Genomic DNA, 15,528 nt, shown 5'->3' on the forward strand with positions numbered 1-15,528 from the left:
CATATATTCGGGCAGCACAAATTACTTATTATATAACCGCAAAAGCGCTCGGTGTATATTCTATTGTCATGTATTCATCACATATTCAATGTGATATGTCACATGCAGGAAATACATCTTCAGTTTCACATTTCTCTGTGATAGACTGAAGAGTTTATTTGAGACTTTTCTATTCAACACTTGATAGACTATAAAACTGTCTGATGTTGTAAGTATGACAAACTGGACATGGAGTTTACATGGATTGTTTGTAAATCTGTAATCTGGAGGATTTATCAAGGCCGATATGGCGTTCATAGCAGCTGGTGTTTGTCGTTTTGAAAGAGCACTTCCAACTGAACAATGCGTCTGTCATTTTGAAAAGGGATTGCGGTTTTAAGAGCAGTTTTATTTTGACAAGTGAGACATTCATCTTGTATTGATGTGTCTTATTTGACTTGTCGGTAAAGTTATGACACAATGAGCCATATACCCAACAGGTGTGTAGCTGGAGCAGATTAGGTTCTCCTTTTCTTTCCAGGGCTCTATTCAATAATGTATCAGCGACATTAAGCACAATATCTAGACATGTTATACAATGTTAAATACTTATTACTTAAGTAGATACAAGTATTCTCTGAGGGAGTGTGCTTACCGCAGTAAGCACACTTCCTTATACACAGCAAATTATTAAAATTGATCAAAACTGCTAATTTTTTTAATTGTTTCCTATCAGTTTCAACTTGTCCTTTGGACCTGTAGAAGTTCCTAAGCTGTATTTATAACGCTGACATTTAAAGCATGCTGACATTTAAATTATAATAAATTACTAGCAGTAGCTTCTCCTTTTTTCCCCCAGTGTCACTCCACTTTCTCTATAACACTCTCAATTTAAAAAAAGACGCAGTAATTTCCAAAATTCCCAAACAATTTATCTTACAAAATATACCGCCTCAATCTGTATTTGTTGCCGTTTGCCTTTCAGAAATTGCATCTCCTGCTGGCCACACACAATCTCTAATGGAATGTAAAAATATGAAATTCGGCACTGCTCCAGTTTCAACTGATTTCATCATTACACTGCAATTCTGAAAAAGACAATTTCATTGAGGGTATACATGATAAATGTAATAAGTCATGCAGTAAACCATGACAATGTGTCCTTTGTCGCTCGGGGAGGAAATCCCTAGACTCCTTCAACAATCACGCCTTTTTGTGAGTTGTTAAATGAGAAACATTATATATTTTGGGTAATTTTGTCAATGACAAATTCCTAATTATTAGTACCCTGTTAGAAATTTGGCAATCTGGAAGGAGGCGGGACCAATGAGACCAGGCCTTTGAGGCAGGTCTAGGCTAGAGGCTGGATGCAGGAGCAGCTTCAAACTGAGCCAGGTCCAATGGACGCTACGAGACGATAAGTCACAAAGAGGGAGGAAGCAGAGTTAATAATGTGCAATGGAGAGATGAAAATGCATCCATAAGGAGAGAGAGAAGAGAAGATAGGTGGTCAGTGTGTTTTAAAACGTCCCCCAGCAGCTTGTCAGCCTATAGCAGCATCTCTAGGTCTGGACCAGGTGAACCTGGTTCAGGTCTAACTATAAGACCATCAAGAGGAAAGTTTTCAGTCTACATGAGGGGGCGGAGTCTGCCTCCAGGACTGAAGGTGGAGCTGGTTCCATAAAAGATGAGAAGCTTGATACCTGAAGGCTCTGGCTCCCATCCTACTTTTAGACTCTAGGAACTACAAGAAGCACCGCATTTAGTGAGCGCAGCTCTCTAGTGGGGCAATATGGTACTACAAGCTCTCTAGTGGAGCAATAAGGTACTGCATATCATGCGTTTCATGGAGACATAGCTGCACGCAGATTTTCTGGATCCCAGTGCGTCGGTGCCCGGCTTCAGGGCTGTTGGGGTGGACAGTCTCTATACAGATTGGTAAGAGGAGCGGTGGTGGGATTGCTCTGTATGTGAACGAGAGGTGGTGCAATCACCAAATTCTTCATCCTCTGGAGGACATGATGCTATGTACGAAATGCCATGGAAACCATCCAATAAGTTACGATATTTTACTCTGAACAAGTCTAAAACAACACCGACACATAACGGGTCATTTTTCGCATTTATGCTGGTGTATTGCTAAAAAAAAGAAAAGTACACTTTAGAGAGTATGGTAGGAGTATATTTTTAGAAGCTACTTATTTACCCCCACCTTATGGTCTTCATGCTTAGCTAGGCTAGCCACAACATGAAAAAGTAATCGGGGCAAACCAGGGGGAACATCCGAGCAGACCGAGCACAGGGGGCGGGTCCCTGAGCTCAGGTCGGGGGGGTAATCAAAGGAGTTTGCTTCCCAATGCAGGTGGTGCAGCCTATAGGCACATGGGAGTGGTCACACCTGCAGCCCATCAGGTGATTAGACTGAGCTACTATTCCTTCCAGGGAAAGGCTCCCCCACCCATGACCTGACTACCACCTTCAACAGCTCTGTGTTGGCCCCTACCCCGACTGCCAGGAACCTCGGGGTGACACTAGACAGTCAACTCTCCCTGACGGCCAACATCACTGCGACGACGCGTTCCTGTCGGTACATGCTGCACAACATCAGGAGAATACGGCCTCTTCTTACTCAGAAGGCGGCGCAGGTTCTGATCCAGGCTCTGATCATTTCACGCCTTGACTACTGCAACTCCCTCCTGGCTGGTCTACCTGCTAAGGCCATCCGACCTCTGCAGCTCATCCAGAATGCAGCAGCTCGACTGGTCTTCAGCCTCCCGAAATTCACCCACACCACTCCGCTCCTCCGCTCTCTCCACTGGTTACCGGTGGAGCAGCATCCGCTTCAAAACACTGGTTCTTGGTACCGTGCTCTGAACGGATCGGGCCCCGTCTACATCCGGGATGTGGTCACACCGTACACCCCGGCACGTTCGCTCCGCTCGGCAACAGCCAACCGACTTGTGACTCCTGCACCTCGAGCTAATCGCTCTACATCCAGACTGTTTGCTGTCCTGGCTCCTCAGTGGTGGAACGAGCTCCCCACTGACATCAGGACAGCAGAAAGTCTCTACATCTTCCGCCTGAGACTGAAAACACATCTTTTCCGACTATCTGGATTAAAACACAGATTTGCACTTCAGTGGCACTGGGATGGCACTTATTGTGGTGCTTTTGTGGTTCGACTGAGTTGAGGAAGTGTTGCTTCCTGTGTTCTTGTTGTTCTTGGTTTGTACTCTAGGTTGAATGCACTTATTGTAAGTCGCTTTGGATAAAAGTGTCTGCTAAATGACATGTAATGTAATGTAAAGCAGATCTGAAAAAGCCAGGTTGAAAAAAGAAAGGCATTGGGAGGACAACATTAAGTGTTTGTCTCTGTGTCGCTCTGTGTGTGTGTGTGCGTGTGGTATGCGAGTGCAAAAAGAAATATGAATATTTTAGGGACAAGTACATCAAGGAGAAGACAGGTCCCCAAGAAGTGGTGCATGGGGATCATGGCATTCATGGAGCCCCATGTACAGGAGAGGGCCACCACGACTAATATGGAAAATACACATGTTGGGATTTGTTGGACTTCTTCATTTATCGATTCAAACATTACCTGCATTTGTTTTATTTATTAAACAGATAACTCTTGATCTAGAAGTCGGCTGTGATCATGAAACCAATTCACACCAGGTAACTGACACACACCATAAAGAGACTTAACAGCTGTATTCACAACACTTTACATCATGGGTGTGGCAGCTGTCCCCAATCTGGCCTCGGCTGCTGGCTGGTTGACAGTCAGCAGCTCTGACTCATTGGCAATCAGTCAGCAGCCGATGCTACTGATATAAAAGGGCAGCAGAGCTGGAGGTAGAGAGGCAAGTGAGCAGAGGCACAGTGTTGCAGTCTGCTGAAGTTTGGTGTGATACCAATAAATATGTCGTCCAACGAAACCTCTGTGTGCCTGGCTGATCCTTGGAGCTTTTGGGGGAAACCCACGGGTAGCGGCGTGAGACCTGCTACAATGGGTAATTTTAAATGCGTATACTTGTTTGCAGTTGTTTTTACTGACTGTCATTTGAGCCTTGTATGCAATGAGCTAAGTCAACTGATTACAAGTTTTAACATTGTACTCTTGAAAACATGTAGAGTGAAACACACAGCCCTGGACCCCCGATCCAGCCTCTCACCTCAGATGCAGACACACACACCTCCCACACCAAAGAGACCCCATCCCTCTTCCCGAAAGACTGTAACAAGTGGAAGCTCTTTAACAGAGTCTCAAGAGGGCATCCTTGGTGCTTTGACCAAGCCAATTAACGTGGATGAGCACTTCTCGTGAAGCCTTCTTCCTGCATTCCAGAGGCTAAATAACATGAGACGTTCTGAAGTCCGCATGGGCTTTCAGAGACTTCCGCATGAAGCAGAGTTTGGACCTATGTAAATAGAAATGTATTTAAATATGTTATGTCAATGTTAAAGAAATTAAAGGTAAATATGTTATGTTGAAGTTTATGTGGATGAATTTAAATGTAAATATGTTATGGATATTAAATTAAATGTCAATTAAAGTTTGATGCATTTCATTTAACCCTGTAAGACCCAAGCATAGAAATAATATCTAAATCTTTTTTTTTTAAAGTCAGATGATGTTGTAAGAGTCTTCTGATGCAGATAATGAAGGATTAATTTAAAAAAAAAATTTTGTAAGTTTTTAGGGAAACGTAATATTGCAACGTTGGGCCTAGTTGGTAGCAGAATTTCAGCATTTGCGGTCCTTGCTGGTGGCATTCTGAAATGGAAACAATAGTTAGAGAATGTTCAAGTATAACTAATTCCAATGCAAATTAATCCTATTCAGGCAATACACTCCACTGATGGCACACAATACTGTCTGGCTAGCCTAATGTGCTCTCTACTTACATTTACAAAAGGAAAATACAACCCCCCCAGAACTCTTACATCCCCATATTCCAGAACATTTACACCTCTCCCTGAACAATGCATTATAAATGCAACCCCCACATTCCAGAACATTTACACCTCTGCCTGAACAATGCATTATAAATGAAACCCCCACATTCCAAAACATTTACACCTCTCCCTGACCAATGCAAAATACTTGCAACTCCCACATTCCAAAACATTTACACTTGTCCCTGAACAACCATCCTCCAAAGCATTCTACAAACATTATCTGGCTTGTGTAACAAGGAGATATTTGGGCAAACCAACAAAGTCCAGATAAAAAAAACAGTTGACTATATCTCACTGCGAACATAGAAATAACATAGGGTTTGGGTTACCCTAACCCATTCAGAATTATTCAAATCTGGTCTAAACTTCAAATTATAACAAATAACCCTTTTGTAAAGTCTGAATCATCAAATACATTATATTTATCCTGTATCTGAACATCCGCGAAGTGGAATGTCTCCATGTTGTGTGCAAGGTGCACCTGCTATTTTAGCTACCATTTTCACCCAACGTTGTAAAATTACAACAATGACATAACAAGCTGAAAATCTAATGTGATGCATTAATTCCACAATAACTTAGTATTTACATGAACTACATATACTAACAATCACCCAAAAAAATATTTCATGGAATTTACTGACTTCAATGTTGATATATCCAGTTGAATGAAACAAGGAGATGTGCTTCCGGGAAAGTTTGCAGGTAGAGTGTGTTCATGGCCTTATGGCCACACCTATATACACATTTACAATCCAATGGCATTGCAAGGCAAGACAATAGGACCCATTGACTATGTAAATATGGTCTTTCCCCAAAAAACGTTTTTGCAAATGTGTTTTTTAGAGAGATAAAAGTGACGTTGTAATATTACAACGAGGGGTCTTACAGGGTTTGAAAGTATCGCAGGTTAATTAAATATAATGAATGTAAATAAAAGTATTTCGAAGATGCATTTAGATTGTGTGTACATTTTATTTTATTTTCAATAGCAATATTCAAATGATGCTGTCTTGCCAATGGACGGCACCAGCAGGAGAGGAGAAATAGGAGTTATAAAATAGGTGTTGGTCCTGTGTTGGTTGGGGCTTGAATCTGTACATGCTTCCCATCGATGCAATTTGGGAAGTCCCAGAGTTGATGGAAACCTTCAGCGATCTCCTTCCAATCTCTGGTTGTCGGTACCGGCATGTCCTCAGTGACCAGACAGTCCCAGATGGCTGTGATCATACAATACCAACCACTGAAGAGAAGCCTATGCGGTAACTGAATCCCAGGCTTCTGAAGGAGTCTCCAGAGGCAAGATATCTGCAAATCACAAAACAATGCTCAGTTATATCTACTGAATGCATACAGTTTTGTCGCTTAGTGTTTTCTTTGATGTTGGTAGTGTAGTGGTCCAAAAAGCTATACTATCTGTAGTGGCACTCCGTATAGTTCTGGGTCTTCTATACCACAATTTTGAGTTCAGTCTAGAAACTATTAATTGACACGCGAGTGAGACAAGTAGTTCTTCCATAAAAAATGTTGACTAGAAAACGTAGAGTTACATGTTCACACGGTCAAAAAAATGATGTTGCTTCCAACACCTGAGCTCAAATCTCGACTGACAGTCCAACACGCAGGTGTTATACTGACTTCACGTCATCTGATTGGAAGCTTACATTCTGAAAAATTATTCAGCTTTTAAATACAATACTACAATAATACATGGACGAGTCACGGCAGCAATGTAACCCCTGTGAGATGTCTCCTGGTCAATGAATCTCATTGGAGCTGGGCAGGCTGGTAGCAACGATATTTATTCTCCCTGCATTCATACACAAAGGGACAGAGTATGTCGTCAGCTTCTGTGGGCAGCGGCGCGTGCTCCGTTCTCTTGAGGAATTCCGAGTCGCTCTCGTTACCCATTTCAATATAGTCACATTAAATAATATACAAAACAGTGAACTAAAGAAAGTGATCGTATAGTGGATTTACATGACAATAAAATAAATGAAAAGGAACAGAAACTGTCTTTCTTAACTAATTAATCATATAACAATTAAATAACCGAGTAATAGTAACAACTCACTCATTAATAACACACTCAAAAGAACAACACACTATAACATACCTGCATTCATACACAAAGGGACAGAGTATGTCGTCAGCTTCTGTGGGCAACGGCGCGTGCTCCGTTCTAGAGAGACGGAGCCACATTTTAAAACACTCTTAAACATTAATCTTCTTCTTTTTTAACGGCGGTTGGCATCCATATAATTGTTGCATTACCGCCACCCTCTGGAGTACTTTTAAACATTAATGACTAGTGACGAAACATATAAAACTAATACATAACCTAATGAAAACATGACTGGCAGCTGTCTCCAATTTGGCCTCGGCTGCTGGTGATTGGCAATCAGTCAGCAGCCGAGGCCACCCTTATAAAAGCTCTCAGTGGAGCAGGAGAGTGAGCAGACGCGCAGTGTTGCGGTCTGCTCGGTGCGTGTGGTAAATAAAGCATGTTGACAAACGGAACCTCTTTGGTCATGGCTGATCCTTGGTGCTTTGGGGGGAAACCCATGGGTAGCGGCGTGAGAACTGCTACAATGATGAATACAATCTAAGACAATTACTAAACAAACAAAGCCAGCTCACTTTTAATGTCCTATTCCTATTAATTATCCCGATATAGCCCACAGACCCGTTCAGAGAGACGTTACCTCTTGAGGAATCCCGAGTCGCTCTGGGGATCCCCCACAATCCCTTGCATCTTGTTATGAAATTGCAAGTGCACATTAACAATAGCAGGTGGCGTAATTTCCATTTTAGCTGGATTTAATACCGACCCGATTGACTGTTACACTAGCAGATTAAAATTCAAGCTCTTGCTTTCTCTTCAGTGCTGCAGCACGCTCTTGCAGGGCTCCTACCAACTCTGCAAAATCTTTTTCCATTGCATCTTGCACATTTTGGACATTTCCAGCATCACGCATTAATATCTCAAACTGCCTTATTGTGCTAGTCAGAGTTCCTAATTTTCGTCTCAATGCAATGTATTTCTGCAACTTGTTTTCTAATGCCTTCTCCGTTAGCTTACATGATCTTCCCTGCGCCGTCACATCCTCCACACCTCTCGGTTCTTCCCCATCAGCCATCATACACGTTGCCGAGTTAGTGCTCAAGCTATATGCCATGGTTCAAAAGCTCCTTTCTTCCACGGAACTTCTCTTACGAGTGCAAAACAGCTTCTCAAAAATCGCCAAAAACTACGCATTGACTGAATATAGGCTTGTTATCAGCATATGTTCTTACACAGGGTGAATCACATTGCTATGTTCAGCAAGGAGCAGTTACAGTTTAACTTTCGTTTCCCTCCAATCATCCGTATACCGTATCTTCTTAATACTCAAAGATAAAAATGAGTTTTCGATACCTGTTATCGTAGAATACTTAAATGGATTAGCAGGTCCGACGTTAGCTTCCAGTCCATTTTACACGAGCGGCAGGCTAGCTGCGTTCTCGTTGCATATCTCAATCGACCACCAGTTCCAACGCTAGCTGCGTTTCTCTCCCTATTAAGGTAATCCAGCGATGGTCGGCTAAACTAGTTTGACTATCTGTAGTGGCACTCCGTATATTTCTGGGTCTTCTATACCACAATTTTAAGTTCAGTCTAGAAACTATTAATTGACACGCGAGTGAGACAAGTAGTTCTACCATAAAAAATGTTTACTAGAAAACGTAGATACATGTTCACACGGTCAAAAAACGATGTCGCTTCCAACACCTGAGCTCAAATCCCGACTGACAGTCCAACACGCAGGTGTTATACTGACGTCACCTCATCTGATTGGAACCTTACATTCTGACACATTATTCCGCTTTTAAATACAATACTAAACTAGAATGGGCACTCGGTAGAGCGTATACCTTCGCATATCACAAGATTGGGCATTGAATTATGAACATTTTGGCATTAGTTGCATGCCAATTGGACAAAAATGTATCGTGCTATGGTAAAAAAAGAGTTTGACCTTTCCTTGACCTTGACCTTTGACCCGATTGATCCCAAAATCTAATCAAATGGTCCCCGGATAATAACCAATCATCCCACCAAATTTCATGCGATTCAAGAACATTTTGACCTGTTCATGACCTTTGACCTTGACCTTTGACCCGATCGATCCCAAAATCTAGTCAACTGGTCCCGGATAATAAACAATCATCCCACCAAATTTCATGCGATTCGGTTAAATACTTTTTGAGTTCTGCGAAAGATTTTGACCTGTTCATGACCTTTGACCTTTGACCCGATCGATCCCAAAATCTAATCAACTGGTCCCCGGATAATAAACAATCATCCCACCAAATTTCATGTGATTCGGTTCAATACTTTTTGAGATTTGCGAATAACACGCATACAAATAAATAAATAAATAAATACACGGCGATCAAAACATAACCTTCCGGCATTTTCAATGCGAAGGTAATTATATATGTTAACCTAAACATTCTTTCAAATCATAATGAAAAAGATGTATCTTCAGTTACCCTTTTAAACGAAATAATAAATGAAATTTACTGGCTCTTACACTATCAATACTGTTCATACTGCATATACATTTCATATTCAATTCAGTTTATTTGTATAGCCCAATTTCACAAATTTGTCTGAGTGCTTTACAATCTGTACACATAGACATCCCTGCCCCAAAACCTCACATCGGACCAGGAAAAACTCCCAAATAACCCTTCAGGGCGAAAAAAAGGGAAGAAACCTTCAGGAGAGAACAGAGGAGGATCCCTCTCCAGGATGGACAGATGCAATAGATGTAATGTATACAGAAGGACAGATTTAGAGTTAAAATACATTCAATGAATATGACAGTGTGTATGAATAGTTCGTCGAAGGCATATTCCACGATGGAGACCTCCACGATCCATCAGGCAGATGGAGGTAGAGAGGAGGAGTGGGCGGAGTCTCAACAGGGCAGTGGCGTAGTCAGGAGCAGGAATTCCACGACCCAGACCTCGATGATCCATCAGGCAGATAGGATCTATGTCGTCTCATAGGGTCCGATGACCCCATGAGACGTGAAGTCAAAAGGACTCCGGGGAGAAAGCAGAGTTAGTAACGTGTGATTGAGAGATGAAAATTCATCCTTAAGGAGAGAAAAAAGAGGAGATAGGTACTCAGTGCATCCTAAACGTCCCCCGGCAGCTATAAGCCTATAGCAGCATATCAAGGGGCTGGACCAGGTGAACCTGATTCAGCCCTAACTATAAGCTCTGTCAAAGAGGAAGGTCTTAAGTCTACTCTTAAACGAGGTGACTGTGTCTGCCTCCCGGACTGAAGGTGGAAGCTGGTTCCATAAAAGAGGAGCTTGATAACTAAAGGCTCTGGCTCCCATTCTACTTTTTAAGACTCTAGGATATACTGTCTATACCTCATCTGTATATATCTTATGTATTTATTTATATATTACCACGATACATATGTAAATACTGTGCGAGTTAGATGCTAACGGCATTTCGTTTTCCCAGTATATATTTGTACTTATTGGAAGAAACTCACCTGAGACAAATACTCAGTCTTTCTGATGGGCTGATTGTCTCCCACCAGTTGGTCTCCTGCCTCACAATGCTTGGCCCCACCATGCTCAGGAGACGCTCAAAATGACTCCTGCTCAGCCGAAAGTACAACTGAAAGCGCTCGTCATCGAGACACAAATCGCGGAATAGATGGTGGTATTCGACGTACTCTTTCCTATTTTTTTAAATATCGGGAACCCCAAACCCCCGCTTTTTTGGGACTTGTTCCTCCTCCTCGTCCAACAACACAGCGAGTGCAAGTGTGCGACGTCTGCTTGAATCCATTTAGGAAATTAAGTTTTATCGCCCGGTTGTGCACGCAGGTCCGTTCTCCAGGCGCATTTTTGCCAGGGCGGTTTTTGACGCGGCTGCGCTTTTTAAAGTCGCGTCTGGTGTGAACGAACGCGCCCTAAGACTGCGCAGCGCGGACGAGTAATGTTTACAGAGTGCACTGTGCACAATGCTGCTCAATCATAAATTGTTCATATGTCTTTCAGTGATCTTAGTATTGACTAGTAGTAATGTATTTTACAGAGAGGACTCACCAGCACAGCCATCCCCTCCTGCCTGGCTAGCAAAGGGGTCGTGTGGACCTCCAGCTAAGAGGTCGCGTGCGCCCCGTGGACCACCATCTAGGCCAGGGGTGCTCAATCCGTCGATCGCGATCTACCGGTCGATAGCGGCGACTTACATCGATCGCGCCGTAGTATGGAGATCGCATGACATTAAAAAAAATTGGTCTACCCCCCTGTAATTTTCTCTATAGCACGTCTTTGTTCTTTTATTAAACTAAACAGCCGTCTGTTGTTGATCGTATCTACACAACAGCATGTCATTTCTGTCTCTACGTGTCGCGTTAACACTTCTCGACTCTCCGTCTCGCGCGCCACAAAGTGCGCGCATCGGGGAGGAGCAAAAAAAAGGAACCCAAAAGCAGCACAAGGAGTTCTTTCAAAATAAAAAGGTTTCTTTAATCGTGTACTGAGCAGAACCACAGTCTGGCAACAGGAGAGAAACTAACGATCCAACAACATCAAGGGGTGTGAGTACAGTTTAAGTAGCCAGCGTCCTAATTGACGATTAGTCCCAGCTGCTCCGGCAATCACCGCCCAGGGGAGGGAGGAGACAGCCACACCCTCTTGGTGAGCCCTAGACAGACAGGGTAAACACACAGGAGACAGAAGGACAGGGAAACAGAGGAAACACAGGGAAACTCTGTCTTGTCTTGATGACAACATGACACCACCAGTGTCTGGACTCCAAGGGGTTTCTGCTGATGTCGGCATCACTACCCCGTGCATATCCTAATTCAGGATGGATTCCAATCTGTTTGAATACACGCCATTGTAATAACTGATTGTTAAACACTAAACATGTCTTTCTTCCATTAAAGTATTTTCATCGGTTTGTGGTCAAAGAACCCTACTTCACTGAAACATCTCTTTTCAGAAACGATGAAAACGGGAATTCAAGACAATACACAGACTTTGTTAAATAGCACTAAAGATGAGAGTAAAAACATCTCTTTTTAAATTGGGGGTGAACTGTCGCTTCAAGGTCTTTGGGATACAGTTTAAATGCAACCTGCCAGAGAATCAAAAACACTGTTCAGCCATGTGTAAGGCTGTTCTCTCTGTTCAGGAGTGACAGGTCATGTCTTTCACTCGGGGCTCAAGGACAGCAGTTTGTACGACTCGGCTTGACTTCGGTCCTCAGGGTAAACGGTATTGATCCTCGTTGCTGAATTAGCATTTCATATCGCCTTCCCTCATTTAAAATGGTGATTGCTGATATCTCACCCAGGACAAATGGTTGGCTGGGGAATTACAGCTGAAGGTGATGCCAATCAGCCACCGAGAGTTAACAAGCTTATCATCACAATGTAAATAGCAGTGTGTGTGTGTGTGGGTGTGTATGTGTGTTGATTGCTTTAGGGCCCGTTCCTCCTGGTGAAGTGTCACGGTTAGTCATCAAAGGATAAAGTGGAGAAGAATTACAAATGACTTTATCGTCCGTGGGTGTCAGCGTGTGGACTTTAAAGGATGATGATGATCGTCCTCGGCTGTTTGTCATACTGTAAGAAGACGTGTAGTAATAACTCCGAATGCACTTATTGATCCCCCGTCGACCAAATCAAAGTGAATGTATTTACCGAGCTCATCTCCTGGTCGATGAGTCCGTCTACCTTCTGACAGAGCGGCAATGACGGGAGCTTTATGAACGGGTAGAATTAGTAACCTTTTGCCAATAAATGCTTTGGAGGGCTAATGTTGATGGGTAATATGCATTACCGATGTAATCGTATTCCCTAAATAACCTCTGTTGGCTGTACCTAATAATATCAAATCCACGAGTCCTACTGCATTGAGGCACCCAGTGGACGTGTTCTTTTCCTTTGGGTCATTGGTGTTTGCTCATCAGGTCTACATGTGTGTCATGAACTAGTAGTCGGATAATGTTCCTAGGGGTGTCCTTGTGGAGGGTGCAATGGGAATACAAGTTGCTGAGGCCATTTTTCTGAGCCTTCTATGGGTTGTGAAGTCACAAAGACTCCGGGGAGGAATTTATATAAATAGACAAATATAGTATATATATAAGCATATTTCTCTACTATTATAACAGAAACCGATTTAATTATATTTATTATAACCCACATTACTGTATCAAAGTACCAATGCACGGTATTACATTAACTTTGTTCAAATCTGCCTCATTCGCGCAAGCTGATTTTTTAAAATGGGGCGAAAATAGTGTGAGGCTGTGCCGTTACAGCCAATCAGAGTTGAGATGCTCCGCCTGACATCCCTGACGTCTTGCTGTTGTTGAATTAGAAAGTATGGAGAATTTATCTGAAGGAAGAGATGAGTCAGAAACCCTGTTTTAAATGATTACAGATCAGGGTGTAATTTAATAAACACACTGCAGCGAACAGTTCTGCTTCTGTGTCGGTCTGAGCTGCTCTGAGCTCCTCCAACTACACACACACAGAGCGCTGGTAGCCCACAGCATGCTCCTTGAGGCCCAGGGCGTATTCCGGGCCCACTGAAGAGAAGTGAGCCACTGAAAAACCAGTGAGACTCTCCTCCAGTAACGAGAGGGAACACTACCATTAGACTGAAGCTGTAGGGTAGAAGTAAAGAGTGGCATGAAAAGAAAACCTTCAAATGTGTACTTGAGGACAGTACTTGAGTAAATGTACTTAGTGGTGTTCCACAACTATCCAACACACTAACTGAGAAGATATCGGACTTCTGGCCAAGAAATTGGAAAAAACACTCTTCCATTGGACATGGCTGGGTCTGAAGCTGGTCTTGGGTTCTTCCTTCTTGCCCCTGCTTCCTGCATTCAGCCTCTGGCCTCCTTCCCTATAGCCCTGCCTCCTTCTTTGTGCCTCCGTGATCCTCCTGTCATGGCCCTGCTGATGTCCTTCCTCCTCTCTACCTCCATCTGCCTGATGGATCATGGAGGTCTGGATCGTGGTCGATGCCTACGACCAACTATTCATACACTCTGTCATACTCATTGAATGTTTATGTAACTCTGAAACGGTGTTCATCTGTTAATCTATTGTTCATCTGGTTACATGCCATCTATTGTTCATCTGGTTACATGCCATCTATTGTTCATCTGGTCACATAACATCTATTGGTCATTTGGTCACGTGACATCTATTGTTCATCTGGTCACATGACATTTAGTGTTCATCTGGTCACATGACATCTATTGTTCATCTGGTCACATGACATCTATTGTTCATCTGGTCACATGACATCTATTGTTCATCTGGTCACATGACATCTATTGTTCACCTGGTCACATGACATCTATTGTTTATCTGGTCACATGACATCTATTGTTCATCTGGTTACATGTCATCTATTGTTCATCTGGTCACATGACATCTATTCTTCATCTGGTCACATGACATCTATTGTTCATCTGGTCACATGACATCTATTGTTCATCCGGTCACATGACATCTATTGTTCATCTGGTCACATGACATCTGTTGTTTATCTGGTCACATGACATCTATTGTTCATCTGGTCACATGACATCTAGTGTTCACCTGGTCTCATGACATCTATTGTTCATCTGGTCACATGACATCTATTGTTCACCTGGTCACATGACATCTATTGTTCATCTGGTCACATGACATCTATTGTTCATCTGGTCACATGACATCTATTGTTCATCTGGTCACATGACATCTATTCTTCATCTGGTCACATGACATCTATTGTTCATCCGGTCACATGACATCTATTGTTCATCTGGTCACATGACATCTATTCTTCATCTGGTCACATGACATCTATTGTTCATCCGGTCACATGACATCTATTGTTCATCTGGTCACATGACATCTATTCTTCATCTGGTCACATGACATCTATTGTTCATCCGGTCACATGACATCTATTGTTCATCTGGTCACATGACATCTATTGTTCATCTGGTCACATGACATCTATTGTTCACCTGGACACATGACATCTATTGTTCATCTGGCCATATGACATCTATTGTTCATTTGGTCACATGACATCTATTGTTCATCTGGTCACATGACAACTATTTTCCTGTCCATCCTGGAGAGGGATCCTCCTCTGTTGCTCTCCTGAAGGTTTCTTATCATTTTTCCCTGTGAAAGGTTTTTTCCTGTCTTTTTGGGAGTTGTTCCTGATTCGATGTGAGGTCAAAGGTCAGGGATGTCATGTGTGTACAGATTGTAAAGCCCTCTGAGGCTAATTTTTTAATTGAATGAACGCATGTACAATATTTTGACACTTAAATAAACAATAATCACATGCGAAAGACAGTTATTTAATAATGTGCTTGGGAGTAGTTACAATTCCACAGTGTTACAGTAACAACTGGCCCTTTGAGGGCAGCCATGATGCTGATGTGGCCCACGGTGAAAATTAGTTAAGTGAAGGATCTGAGTACTGAATACCTCCACCACTCATTTTGTTCTTCAGACTGACCTCCAGCTCATACAGGGAA

This window comes from Pseudoliparis swirei, chromosome 14 (assembly GCF_029220125.1).
Source record: "Pseudoliparis swirei isolate HS2019 ecotype Mariana Trench chromosome 14, NWPU_hadal_v1, whole genome shotgun sequence".
NCBI classification, from domain to species: Eukaryota; Metazoa; Chordata; class Actinopteri; order Perciformes; family Liparidae; genus Pseudoliparis; species Pseudoliparis swirei.